At 35.5% G+C, this 15,000-nt stretch overlaps 1 protein-coding gene across 7 annotated transcripts in view; it reads left to right on the top strand.

Moving 5' to 3' along the window:
- Window positions 1–15,000, top strand: part of LOC135203132 (sushi, von Willebrand factor type A, EGF and pentraxin domain-containing protein 1-like) — a 257,130-nt gene that overhangs the window by 70,555 nt on the left and 171,575 nt on the right. The gene's annotated exons all lie outside the window — the stretch shown is intronic.

The raw sequence follows: 15,000 nt of genomic DNA, 5'->3' as shown, positions 1-15,000 counted from the left end.
ATTTACGAGACATATTATCCCTAGCGAGCAAATCGCCTGGAAATGCTCTTTTCCTCTGCACCAGATTTCCCAAAAGGGCCGAGGAATTATTCATAAGACGGCATTTGTTATCATAAGTAGTCGTGGAAGGTTTGGGATTTATTCTTTCGTATTTCATGGAATGGTATTATTCACTTAAGGTTTAGAAGGACTGCGATTTACTCTTTCGTTTTGCATTGGGTAATATTGTTGACTTAGGATTTAGATGGACTGGGATTTATTCTTTCGTATTTTATTGAATAGTATTATTAACTTGAGATTTGTTCTTTCGTATTTCGGGAAGTAATTGCTCTCATGTAAAATCTCTGTTTACGTTTCGAGAGTAGTTTTATTTTTTGGGATATTTATATACCTATATTTAAAATTCGTATTTCGGGAAGTAACTGCTCTACATGTAGTTTTATTTTTTTTTATTCATTTAATTTTTTTTTTTTTTTTGTTTCGCAAGTAGTTTCAAGTATGGGAATATTAAAAGACCTATATTGAAAACTTCTTATTTCTGGAAGTAAAATTACTTCAAAAGGACTTATGATTTGAGATATTCTTCCGTATTTCGTGATGATGCATTTTTTTAAAAGTTAACGGTATAAAAAATTTTCTTTCGAATTTGTATTTCGAAATTTTCTGTCGGATTTGAATTTAGAATTTTATTTTCTGTGGAATTTCGTGAAGTAGTTTCACTTACGAACAAAATTCTCATTTCTTAAAAGTTCGCTCATAAACAGGACGCAGAAAGACCGCACGATATTTTCTCTTTGTTGGTTTTCTGTAAATAGAATGAAAAAAATTCTCTCATTAACAAGACACAAGACGTAATAGTCTTTCTTGCGAAGTACCTTTACTCATGACCGAGTTTCGGAAAAGAAAGCAGAAAATATTCTTGAATGTGGCGTGGCATTTTTTCTTGTTTTAGTAAGTACTTTTACATGTGAATATATTTATAAGGAGTAAGAATTACTGTGTCGTATTTCTTGATGTAACTTTATATAGGAATACTTTGAATGATGTTCCCTCATATTTAGAGAAACAATGTTCACGTATAAAGGATTTTTTTAGAGATATCGAAATAGTCTTTTATTTTTCGCAAAATCAGAACAAAAGGAATTTTGAAGTGCCTCTTTACCTTAGTCGGTATGGCGTTGGCGTACCACCTCGGTGGCCGCGAGTTCGATTCTCGGGCATTCCACTGAGGGGTGTTAGAGATGTGTACTTCTGGTGATAAAAGTTCACTCTCGACGTGGCTCGGAAGTCGCGTAAAGCCGTTGGTCTCGTTACTGAATACTACTGGTTCCATACAACGTAAAAACACCATACAAACAAACAAACAAAAGCAAATTTGCTTACATTTTTTTAATCCTTATAAGAGCAAAAATAATTCAGATATGGTTGCCAAATAAAACTAATACAATCGTGGTCTCCTTGCATCAGATATACCCTACAGATGAAATACTTATTTCCTTACTTTTTCGTCACTGCTAAGAATACTCACTAAATTTGCCCCAAAAACGAAAGTCATTATTTGGCTTTTCATGCCAGCCAGAAGTTCCGTTAAGATACACACCAGGAACCGCAATAATAACCCACTTACGCAGTTCTTGAGATACTCGAGCCATAAAGAAAAATGATAACTTCTCCGGCTCTGGTTTCCTTCCTTGCAAACTGGTCTCCTCGGGAGAATACTGTCAGTAAGTTGCATCTTGGTTTTCTCCATCCTCGCACTCCGTAGGGGTGTTGGTGCCCCCCCAGTGCACCTCCCTGTTGACATTACTATAAGGCTCTTTGCTGCATCCACTTTCATTCCTTTTATTGTACCTCCGTTTATATTCATTTTCCTCCATTTTACTTTCCACCCTCCTCTAAGACTTGATTCATAGCTCAACTGCGAGTTTATTCTCGTGTTACACCTTTCAGTCCTTTTTACTGCTGTCAGTTTCCGTTTCAGCGCTGAATGACCTTATAGTTCCCGGCGTGTGCCCTTTTGGCCTAAATCCTATATATTTATTCATTCATTCTATCACTGCAATCCTTTGCATCTTTGCAGTCTTCTCCAGAAAGCCGTGCCGGAAGCAAGCCATCAACACCACCATCCCCCAACCCGCCCCCTTGCAACCTATCCCCTCCCCCTCCTCCCCTCCTCCCCCGTCGAGAAAAGTTCTCCAGAGACTCGTGCCAAATTTTTCCCTTCATACATTCCTCCTGGCAAAAATTCTCCGGAGATTAGATCCGAAGAGAGAAATGCATCCGTATTCTTACCGCCTCGCGAGAAGTTCTCTGAAACTTCGCGCCAACAACAGCAAAAACGATCATGCTTTCGCCTTAAATTAATCCTTTCCTGAGAATTGTACGGAAATTTAAATACCGCCACCGTATGTTTTCTTGCTGGCTGGGATTCTACCAAGACTCCCGCCGAAATAGAATCTTTTAAGTTTTTTTTTTTTTTTTTTTTTTTTTTTTTTTTGGGGGGGGGTGTTGGGGCGGGGGCGTGGCAAGAGGTAAAGAGAGAGTAAGTAACTTTTGTTTGGTGGGATATCGGGACGATTTTCTTGTTGGGAGTGAAGAGTAAGTTAGTATTTCCTTTTTTTTTTTTGCGTAAATATAAAGTGAATTTGGGAGAGGTAGCAATAAGTAGCTATTTTACCTTATACTTTCACCTGTGCGAAAAATCGCTCGACATTTACAGATAAACGAAAGTGATAACTTACACCTCGCTTCTTTCAAAAATTATTACTGAGATTCCACCATACAAAAAAAAAACTTCCTAAATATTTCCTTTCTTTTTATTTTTTCTAAAACAAAACGAAAAGATTAAGGATTCGCGGCACAACCAAAGTGATACTTGAAGATTCGTGGCAAAATTAAATTGAAACTCGTAAAAAAAGAAATTAAAATTAAAAATTCGTCGCAACAACAAAGGGAAACTTAAAGATCTGTAGGAAAAACAAAGTCAACCTATAGACTCATGGCAAAAACAAACTGAAGCTTAAAGATTCGTGGAAAACATCAAAATTAGAATAAAATATTAGTGGAAAAAACGAAGTAAAACTTAAAGATTCGAGGCAAAAACAAAGTGACACTTAGAGATTCCTGGTTAAAACAAAGTGAAACTGAAAGATCTATGGCAAGAACAAAGTGAAACTAAGGATGAGTGGCAAAGACAAAAGTGACACTTGAAAATTTGTGGCTATATCATAGATTCGTGGAACAGAGTGAAACTTAAAGATTCGTGGCAAAAGCCAATTGAAATTAGTAGATTTGGTGCAAAAACAAAGTGAGACATAATGATACGTGGCAAAAACAAAGTGAAACTTGAAGATTCGTGGCAAAAACGAAATAGAAATTAATTAATCGTGGTAAAAACAAGGTGAAACTTATGGAATTATGGAAAAAAAACAAAGTGAAAATCAAAGATTCGTGGCAACATCAAGGTGAAACAAAAGGATTCGTGGCAAAATCAAAGGGAAGCTTTAAAATTCGTGACAAAAAACTAAGTGAAACTTAAGGATTCGTGGCAAAAACAAAATGAAGCTTTAAAATTCGGGACAAAAAAAAATAAATGAAACTTAAGGATTCGTGGCAAAAACAAAATGAAGCTTTAAAATTCTGGGGCAGAACCAGGGGAACTTAAAAGATTCGGGTTAAAACAAAATGAAACTTGAAGATTCGTGACAAAAACAAACATGAAAAGTTCTCCATTTTTTCCAATGCGAAACATCCCAGATAAGTTCCATAAAATTCCGGAGAAATCTTCGCGATTTATGGCGTTGTCTGATCGGGTTCCAGTTCTGCTACATCATAGGTTGTCGATGTCCCATCTCCTCAGCCATCGTTGCGAACATCCCGTGGCATAAGTGACGTCGAGGAGTCACTTCCTGACGTCTTCCCTGACATCTTGATGTTTTTGCGATCCTCGGGAGACGAGGAAGAGCAATCGAATATCGGTTCGCGAAGAAGTACTCCCAGGCCAACTTGCTTTCTTATCTTTACGCATATGCACACGCACGCATATATATATATATATATATATATATATATTATATATATATATATATATAATATATATATATATATATAGATAGTATATATATATGCGTGCGTATGCATATGTGTAAAGATAAGATTATATATATATCTATATAATACTTATATATTCTATATATATAATATACATAAACATACATACATACATAAATACCTACATACATACCTACATACATACATACATATAAAGAATAACAGGACCTCATTCAAACAGGATGGTGTGACGGTGTCTGGCGGAGATTATGTTCGCACAAGTGACAAGCATTCTAAGACTAGCCTTGAAAGCTTGTAACTTCTGTGAATGAAAATCTCCGAAAATATCATCCTGTTTTAAATGATGTCCTGCTGTGTTTTTTGTATGAATACACAGTATAATAGTGCTAATGATCAAGTTTGCTCCATATATATATGTAATGTATAAATATGCATATATATATATTCATTTAGATTTAAGTTACTTCGGCACTAATAGTTGGAAATTAGCAGTCTTTGTTGCATCATTTTTCCCTCTTTGTAATTACTGAAGAATCGCACTGAAGAATCGCACAACACACTTATTCGGATGGTTTATATTTTCTCAATGAATATGCGTGACAAACATTTACATAGGTTCAATTTATTCAACACCTCTTTAACTAAATAACCTCTAAAGAGTATCTTCCATCTTTGAATAGTTAATGATTTTTTTTTTCAAGGCACACTTGAACTGTCTTGAAATACGAAAGAATACAGGTATAAATAGACGTTTTCCTATCAACTTTCATCAGTAATCAAAAAGTATTTTAAAGATTCAAATCCATATCCAGAATTTCACATCTATTCACTACCAACAGATTAATATTTGTTTGAACTTAATCATTAAAATTCATATAAAATCATAAGTACAAAAGGCAGTAAGTTACATATTAGGATAAAGGAGATATATAATAACTGAAGGTGACTAAAGATCCATTTGACTGACGGGTGACTAATAAGCTGTGTCAAACTATACTCTGTTTTTTTTCATCTGTCCATCCGCCTGTGGTGTTTTTGTATGGTAACACTGCGTCCCGGGCTTTAGATAGTTACATTAGCTTACATTCAACGATTATAATAATATCCTATTTCGAATATTAACGGTGTAATTCTCATATAGAAAATTATTAAAACACTTTTCAGTTGCAAATGTACACCCAGATATCCTTTTATTTACCTAAAACTTACACACAGCGTAACTATTTAAAGCCTGAGACGCAGTGTTACCATACAAAAACACCACAGGCGGATGGACAGATGAAAAAAAACAGAGTATAGTACTCTGATTGGTGGCTACCAATTAACGCCATTCAATAACGTTGTCATCTCGATCTGTGAGGTTTACATGGATGGATGAACATCACCACTGAAAGCCCAACTACTTGGCATGCCCAGGGGCCATGGACAAGGCGACGGAATCTCATTCCCAGAAATCAATTATTAAACCTTGCAGCTCGACTGAGCATCCTATAGTGAATGGTAATGAGTGGGTCACAGTTATTCCAAAAATACGAAATTTGTGTGAGAGTTTATTATTGAAAATCGTGTTTTAAAGGTAATAAAGCCATGGGGTTGGTGATTTACTAAACGTTTTTATGCCAAATTGGAAAATTCATTTTCTCAAGCTTTCAACATGACCAAACTTATAAAAAATGCAATCCATAAGTTGTACATCAAAAAACTTTTTTTTCAAAGCAACAACAGTCCCACGTTATTGCCAACTTTGATATTTGTCCTTTTGAATTCAAAGTGAAGACAATGGTATAAGAGCGCCTCAGTGGCGTTCCATTGAGGGGTGAGAGATGTTTATTTCTGGTGATAGACGTTCCCCCTCAACGTGGTTCGAAAGACATGTAAAGCCGTTGGTCCCGTTGCTGAATAACAACTGGTTCCATGCAACGTCAAAACACCATACAAACAAACAAACAAACAAACAATGGTATATGGAAAGGAGCTTGAAGCTTACCCCAGAAAAGTTAAAAGGAAGGAAGAAGGGCAGCCCTCTCTGTTCTATAGAGCGATTGTAGTTTCTGAACCAAATACCTTCTTGCAGACGTAAATTAAAATGCCTCTTGTCAGATGAACATATTCAGTTTTCTTCTTGACAATCCTCAGCGTTTTTTTTCGACACCACACACACACACACACACATATTATATATATACTATATATATATATATATATATATATATATATATATATATATATATCTATAATAAAGGTCTAAGCCACGAAGGAAAGTGAAACACTGAAATTGCAGCTACTCCAGTGATTCACTTTCCCTCGTGGCTTATACCTTTATTTATGCATTTATCACTCCAAACTTTCCTGATTCAGTTACACACACACACATATATTATATATATATATTTAATATATATAAATATATATATAGATATAGATATATATATAGATATATAGATAGATAGATAGATAGATAGATAGATAGATACAACTTTTCCCTGGGTGGGTGTGGGTCTTAATGGTACATCCCTTCCAGTTTTCAACTAATATTTTGGTATGAGTTAACAATTACACACATTTGTCCTCACTAATACAGGTCAGTTAGGTCCTCATATGAAATGGCTGATAGACTGGGGACAACTTAATGCCCCTCTATAGCAATGTTTGGAAGAAGAAAGTGCAAAATGATCTAAAGAATAGAAAGATTTGTCTTTTGAAAGAAAGAAGACTTTAGGAAATGGAGATAAGGGAAACAGAGAAGTCTCCATAAATCTGGCCGCTGAAGAAAAGTCAGTGAATCGAGATATTTAAATGAGCCGATTCACTAAGGCTCAGAAAACAAGAGCCTTTTCCGATTCTCTCTCTCTCTCTCTCTCTCTCTCTCTCTCTCTCTCTCTCTCTCTCTCTCTCTGATATGCGCGTATATGGGCTGCTTTCCAAGTAGTTCTCGATCCTTACTGGCACAAAACCAGCTGAATTTGGCAACAACAGCAAAAAATCACCATCTTTATTATATTTCTTTCAATATCAGGGTTAATCTTTACATTAAAAATATGTTTATTTTTCTCATAAATGGACAACCAAACGAATATTTTATATGATATATTTGGTTTGTTTTGGGTGATTGGATTTCACTTGTTATTCAACACGGAAATCCATAAAAAACGTGTTTTAACCACCCAGTCTTTAATTTTCCATAGAATCATAGTCATTCTATCAGATGTATTGGATTGTTATTTCAGGCGTACAAATTGTAATTAGGTCTATCTATCATGACGATTCTAAGCTTAAACAAGGCGTGATCCGACCTCCAGCTTACTCTTGGCACGTGCTAAAATCTACGGTCAAATAGCGTGGTTCACCAACGAAAATTAAGATAGTTTCTCTATATTTTATTAGAAATAATTGTTTTGTGCTGTTTAACATCCACTTTATATATTTTTTACATTTTCATTCTAATAAATAAATCATAAATATCCTGTCCTAAAATTCTTGTATCTTTCACACGACGCGAAACGCTTTTTCAGACCCTTTATTGTAGGCTTTTCCATAGAGCTTTCCTACCAACACTAACAAAAACAGCAACAACAACAACAACAACAAAAACAGCAACAACAACAACAACAACAACAAAGTAGTTTGTAGGCTTACTTCTCGAGTAAGCGATAAATATAAGATCTTTTTCATCTTAACTAGTGAGTCACAATGAGAACCAAGGGGTGGTCGGTATGGTCTTGGCCTGCCACCTCGATGGCAGCGAGTACGATTCTCGGGCAATCCATCGAGGGGTTAGATATGCGTATTTCTGGTGATACAAGTTCACTCTCGACGATTCTTGGGCATGCCATTGAGGGGTTATAGATGTGTATTTCTGGTGATAGAAGTTCACACTCTGAAGTCACGTAAAGCCGTTGGTCCCGTTGCTGAATAACCATTGGTTCCTTGAAAAGTAAAAACACCATACAAGCAAATAAACCAAGCGCCTCAGTGGGGTGGTCGGTATGGTCTTGGCCAGCCACCTCGGAGGCCGCGAGTACGATTATCGGGTATTCCATTGAGGGGTGAGAGATGCGTAAAGCCGTTGGTCCCGTTGCTGAATAACCGCGGGTTCCATGCAACATTAAAAACACCATAAAACAAACAAACAATGAGAACCGGCAACTAGCAGACCTCACAAGAATATGTTAAATGACGTCAAGAGGCGGAGATGGAAAAGAAAGATCAATAGAAAAACTAGAAACGGAAAGAAAACGAAAGACTTTTCACCCAATGACTCTTTCGGGATGATTTCTCCCGTCGTTTGGCCAGAAGAAACTGAGCCGTTCCGCGAAAGGCTGTCAGGGCGTTTCTTTGTCTAGTCTCCTGTCAACTGTTATCGCAACGCGTGTTTGTCAAGACGGTGCCAGGTGGTTCGGTGGACGTCGGGTGATTATTTTTTATTTGTTTATTTATTTATTTTTTTTTTTTTTTGGTATTCCGATGATTCGCAGTCGTTCGGAATATACGGTTTAAACTGTATGTGCGATGTCCGTAAGTCCCCTAAAGGACTTAATCTCTGTATTGGCAAGATGTCATCTGCAGATTTTGTCAGCATATTTATTGCTGATATTTTACTTTTTCATTATTACTGTGATTACTATCAAGTTCAAGTTTTTTTTTTACCTTCAATTTTCGTATTTAGCCCTCTGGACCTGACTACTGTAACCACCTAAGGTCTCTAGTTGAAATTCAAGTTATATAATCTGTGCACTAACTGTTATAACTCTCAATGCATTTTTTTTCTCACCAATATTATTACTGTTATTACCAATATTATGATTACTATCTTTTATGCTACCTCAGCTATTTTGTGGATAAGTACCGATTATTCATTTTTTTTATCCTGTTGTCTCGTGTATCTAGATTGTGTACGCTACTGTCTGTATTTTGTATGTTCCATGTATATGGCCCTGAGCTGAAATATAGGATATTATTATTATTATTATTATTATTATTATTATTATTATTATTATTATTATTAATACTGTACTCCCACTGAAGAGAAATCTTTGGCTGAAACCCACTGATGTTGTTGAACATCGATTTGTAGTTTTCTGTCAACGAAAACTATTGTGCCGGCTTTGTCTTCGTCCGCCCTCAGATCTTAAAAACAGCTGAGGCAAATTGGTATGTTGATCATTCACCCCCCAATCATCAAACATACTAAATGGTCAGGCATCTAGACTCAGTAGTTTTTGTTTTATTTAATTCTGGCACCGCTATAGGTACCAACAACATAGGCCACCATCGGACCGTGGCTGAGTTTTATGAGCCGTGGCTGAGGCCACCACCGGACAGAAAATTCGGCGCATTTTTTTACTTATTCTCTTCAGTTTCAGTTTCATTGAAAATAATATTCTCTCATTGATAAACTTAGGTTACTGCCTGTGATTCATCGTCAAATATTGAGGGGTAGTGCCATCAGTGCACCCCACGCAGTGCACTGTAGGCATTATTTAAGGTTCTTTGCAGCGTGGCTTCGGCCGCTGGCTGCAACCCATTTCGTTTCCTTTACTGTACCTCTTTTCATATTTTCTGTCTTCCATTTTACTTTCCATCCTCTACTAACAATTGTTTCATAGTGTAGCTGCTTTGAGGTTTTCCTCCTATTACGCCTTTAAACCTTTTGACTCCCGGTTTCCCTTTGAGCGGCGAATGACTTCACAGGTCCCAGCGCTTGGCCTTTGGCCTGAATTTTATATTTCAGCATTTATAAAAATCGCACGGATGAATTGTCGGATTGTTCATACTCCTTAAGACAAAATTCTGGATTTCTCTTTCTACATCCAAACATCTTCTGATTCATATAATCCCAATTTATCATGCTACATATTTCATTTCCTCATGAGATAGAATCGGTTATTCCTAAGCATGAGATCTAGGAATTAAAATAAATTAATAAGTTTTGTTGGGGAGAGTCAGAGAAAAATAATCAATTATCAGAATTAATTCAGTGATCTTCAAAGGCTTGTAGCAGATCCTTAATAACAATCATTTATGGACATAAAAAAAAACTCTCAGTGGCAGCCACGTACCGACACTCCAGCGTAACCTATCCTCGGGTCACTCTCGGCACCGCAGAACCAACGATTACCCTGCCGAAAATCTAACTTTTATCTGTGCACGAACCCTCCGTTACTCTCCTCCCCCGCTCTCTCTCTCTCTCTCCCGCTTGCCAGCTGAACGATGCTTATCCGAAGCGTGGACGTGATGCCACGTTATGGCGGTCATAGAAATAAAGTCCGGGGCTATATCGGGGATTAAGGAGTGAACTCGAGAACCTGATATTAAACCGAATCTCTCGCGGTGCGAATTCTCCCCAGGTTCGTAATAGCTTCAGCTGGAATGGCTAGAGGAAATCTGCGTTTAGGTTCGGGCTGTTGGATACGATAGTACACGAGTCAGTGATACAGTAGCTAGAACTGAATGCTGCATCGTATGTCTTAAGGTTTAGGAATGTAATTTATTATCGTCATTATCGTTGTTGTTGAAAATTATAGCCTTTACTGCTGCTTTAATTTTGTATAAGGTTTTTTCCCCCTATTTCGTTGATGATTTCCGCTTTTTCTAGTTGAAAGGGTTATAAAAGTACACATATCATTTATCAATGTTATTATTGTTTCCGAAAATTTGTAACCATTTCTGTCGATTTGAGTTTTTGTGCAGTTTTTTTTATATATATCCGAAACTATTTACCTTTGTTCTGGTTGAAAGACATAAAAATTGTTTCGATATTTATCGACGAATTTATCATTATTTAGCCCGTCGAATTTTGTACGTGTTTACAGATGATAAGCGAAAGCAATCAATGATAGAGGAAATACAAAACTACCAGTTTTTATACGAGTTCTTCGTTGGACGAGTGGATTTCGCGCTCGGCTACCCATCCGGTGGTCCAAAGTTCGATTCTCGTCTCGGCCAACGCGGAACCAGAGGAATTTATTTCTGGTGATAGAAATTCATTCTCGATATGATGTGGTTCGGATCCCACAATATGCTGTAGGTCCCGTTGCTAGGTGACCAATTGGTTCCTACCCACGTAGAAATATCTAATCCTTCGGGACAGCCCTGGGAGAGCTGTTCATCAGCTCATTGGTCTGGTTAAACTAATTTACACTTAATATTTTAACCAGTTTGTATTTTATAGTGAATATTTTTTCCGACTGGTGTCGCTACACTTTCTGAATTATTACATTCTGGCTTTTGAACCTCGTTGCTGTCGTGTAGAAATCATTACCGAAATAGAAACATCTCTACAAAATTTATTTTGTTAAAGAGGCTGCAGTTTGAAACAACTCTGCTGTGTTAGACGGTTTCCGATATAGTATATTATTATTATTATTATTGAAAAAGAATCCCACAAAATTTCTGTGTATAACGTGTTTACTTATAAATATTTACATTTTATTTTACTCAACACTCTAGTACTTTCAGGCCTTATCTGTGGCCAGATAGGGCCTGAAAGTACTCGAGTATAGAGTAAAATGAAATGTAAATATTTATAAGTAAACACGTTATACACAGAAATTTTGTGAGATTCTTTTTCAGTCCTCAGAAGAAAACTGAAATAAGTTTTTGTTTGGTTCATTATTATTATTATTATTTTGGAAGAAGACCCTCTTTTGGGGAAACATCGATGAAAAGAATGGGACTATAGTGTGTTCCTGTAGTTCATTTATTATTATTATTATTATTATTATTATTATTATTATTATTATTATATTATTATTATTATATTATTATTATTATTATTATTATTGCTGTTGTCTCCACTAAACTGCTACAGATGAATTATGGGAAACCCCACATAAATGTAAACGTACATTTGACAGAGATTAAAAAGTGTCATGTAAAGTTGTTTATTAATTTATACATACATTTCTGTATATAAAACTATGCTGTATATTATCGTGAATGCTAATGGTAAATGTCACAGCTAATATATGAAATAAGGGATTTCACAAAAATCCCAAGGGAATTTGTGAAATGACCAATTAACTTTGGAACATTTGATCCCCTAGAGCTATAATAATAGTATAGGTAAAACTGCGAAACAGTGATTCATCTACACTTTCCCCATGCCCCGGGACTAGTATTAGTCCCGGGCATTGGGGGGGGGGGGGGCGGTGGGGAGGGGGGGGATAGAAGCGGTAAATGTGCTTCGCTGTGAAATATAAGTCTTTCAGGAAAGGTGGAATAAACATCCTGCCAGTGTGAACCCTCGAGAGAGACCGAGAGTTTCCGTCCCTGTGGTTGGCTTATCAACAGCCAATCAGGAGCGTCGTAAGGGACTGGTCTAGACGTCCAAATGCACGGTTGATGTGAATCTACTATAGTTCCGGGGCGTGGTGGGGCGGTGGGGTTGGGGGGGAGCCAAATATGTTTCGCCATGTTTAGTACTAGCTCCTGGGAGATCAAGTGCACTTAAGGACATTTGATCCCCCAGGGGCTAGTACTAAACACAGGTAAATACATTTGACCTCCCAGGGCTAGTACTAAACACGTCGAAACAGTGTAGATAAATCACTGTTTCGCCGTGGTTAGAACATTTGAACCCTTGGGGGTTCAAATGTTCCTAAGCGAGGTGCTCATTTCACAATTTCCCCAGGGATTTCATGAAATTCCTGAAATTCACACATTTGCTGTAATGTATGTATGTATATATATATATATATATATATATATATATATATATATATATACAATTATCGAACTACAAATGTCCTTTAATATCTAATTCTCTCTACCTCGGAATTAATATATTTTCATATATGTTTAACCGAGGGGGAATTTTATTAAGCGATAATAGGATGGGCAATCGCCAGGCTCGAACCAGCGAACTCTCAATCCCAGGACTGGCAGTGAAGCCTAAAACCACATATATATATATATATATCATATATATATATATTATATCTATATATAATATATATATATATATATATATATATATAATATATATATATACTATCCCTATCCTATAATATTAATATATATACACACCCTGCATACGTAAGACGAGTTTAGACTTATTAACAACCGTAGAGCATCGTAGGAGTCTACAGAACGGACGTGAATTGAAGGTAAAAAGTGGAATATGTATTCGTAATATTCTGTAGATGTAAAAAAAAAACCCTTGGGATTAGTTGGTGCGCTCTTTAAAAAGACATATGCTGTTACCATATTTTATTCAATGGAAACCATGTTCAGGAAATGACATGGGACAGACTTTAGGATGTTAAGAAAAACTATAAAGGCAGTTAAAAGATAAAAAAAAAAATAGGCAATTGCACGGGAGAAAGAGACCAGTAAAAATAATTTACATTAGCAGAGTCGGTTATAACACAGTCAATTAGTCTGGTCCGTTGCGTATATTTCAGTTTCGATCCGCTTAAAATAAGTCTTAGCGAAAAGGACACCAAAAAGTAGATAATTGTTTGCTGTCAGCGTTAGCTGAATAATTAAATGGGTTTTAACTATGCCACAGGAATTTGTCTGAACTTACGAAATCAAGTGGAAAGAGTTTCTTTTTTCAGTTAATTACGCGGTGTATGGTATAAGTAGATGGGCCACAAAACTTAATTCTCATCAGGGTTAGTGATTTTTTTATTTGAAAACGAAATAAAAAATAAATAAGTGATTTATTTTATTTTCTTTATTTATCTGATTGTTTTTTATTTATTTGTTTTTTTATTTGTTAGGTGTTTTTCAATCATTTTTTTCCTCAAAATGTATTGTATGACAGAATTACTATTGATTTATCTTCTAGGTTTCCAGTTCTGGCCTATAGTATGTTCTTGCAATTTTTTGTATCAAAATAAATAGATGCAGCACAGTTATGCTCAAGTTTTTATTAACCTCAAAAGCATATTTTTCAATTTGTTTTCTTTCAAATTAAAAAACTGAAAAAATAATTATTTTTAATGAAAAAATCAATGACTTAATCATTTGATTAAATAAGTTTGACTTAATCATTGCCAACCTTGATTCTCTTACGTATGCAACTTCTTATGATAAAGAGAAGACAAGTGAAAGTTATGGAACGGAATAGATCACAGGAAGAAACAAAGAAACAAAAGACAGACCTCTTGAAAAATGAATACTTTCATTATCAGGAAAAATTAGGAACAAAGAGAATGCCGAACTTGAGCAGTAATAGGAAATAAACAGTCACCGGAGCGAACGTGTAATTATATACCAGTAGTTCTTAATGACCAATAACTGTCAAAGTTTAGCACACTTGAGCAGTAACAAAAGTTATTACATCTTACCCTGCTTTACTTGACTTTGTGTTCTCTTCTTTCCAGCCAATCATATTTTTGTGCATTCAAGCGCCATATTTTTCCGCATATATGCATTATATCTTCGATTGGTATTATAGGATTATTACATATGGCATTATTTTTATGTTACATATAGACACTATTATTTTACCAGTAGGTATAATATTTATTTTTGCATCTTAGGACATCATGTTTGATTACATATGACATTAAATAGTTGGAACATATAGGTATTTTATAATTTTTACATATAGGTGTTATTCACATATGGGGCTATCTTTTTGTACATATAAGCATTATATTTATGTACACAAGCATTATATTATTTTTAAATATATATGTGTATTGTTTTTTATGCACATATCTTTGTACGGCCATTATATGTATTTTTAGGTAGACCAAAATGTTTTGTGTACTTATCCATTAAATTTGGAAATGCCAGTATACACAGTTTATTTATGTATATGTGAGCATTATATTTGTCATGTATAGGCATTATGTTTATTTACTTAAGGGCATAATATGATTTCTTTACAGTAACCAGCATTTTTATGTATATTTAGCCATTGTATTTTTACAAATAGGTGTAAAGAATTTATATATATATATATATATATATATA

The sequence above is a fragment of the Macrobrachium nipponense genome, chromosome 33 (genome assembly GCF_015104395.2).
Source record: "Macrobrachium nipponense isolate FS-2020 chromosome 33, ASM1510439v2, whole genome shotgun sequence".
Classification (NCBI taxonomy): domain Eukaryota; kingdom Metazoa; phylum Arthropoda; class Malacostraca; order Decapoda; family Palaemonidae; genus Macrobrachium; species Macrobrachium nipponense.
The sequence above is the reverse complement of the archived record's forward strand: the minus strand, read 5'-3'. Positions and strand labels throughout refer to the sequence as shown.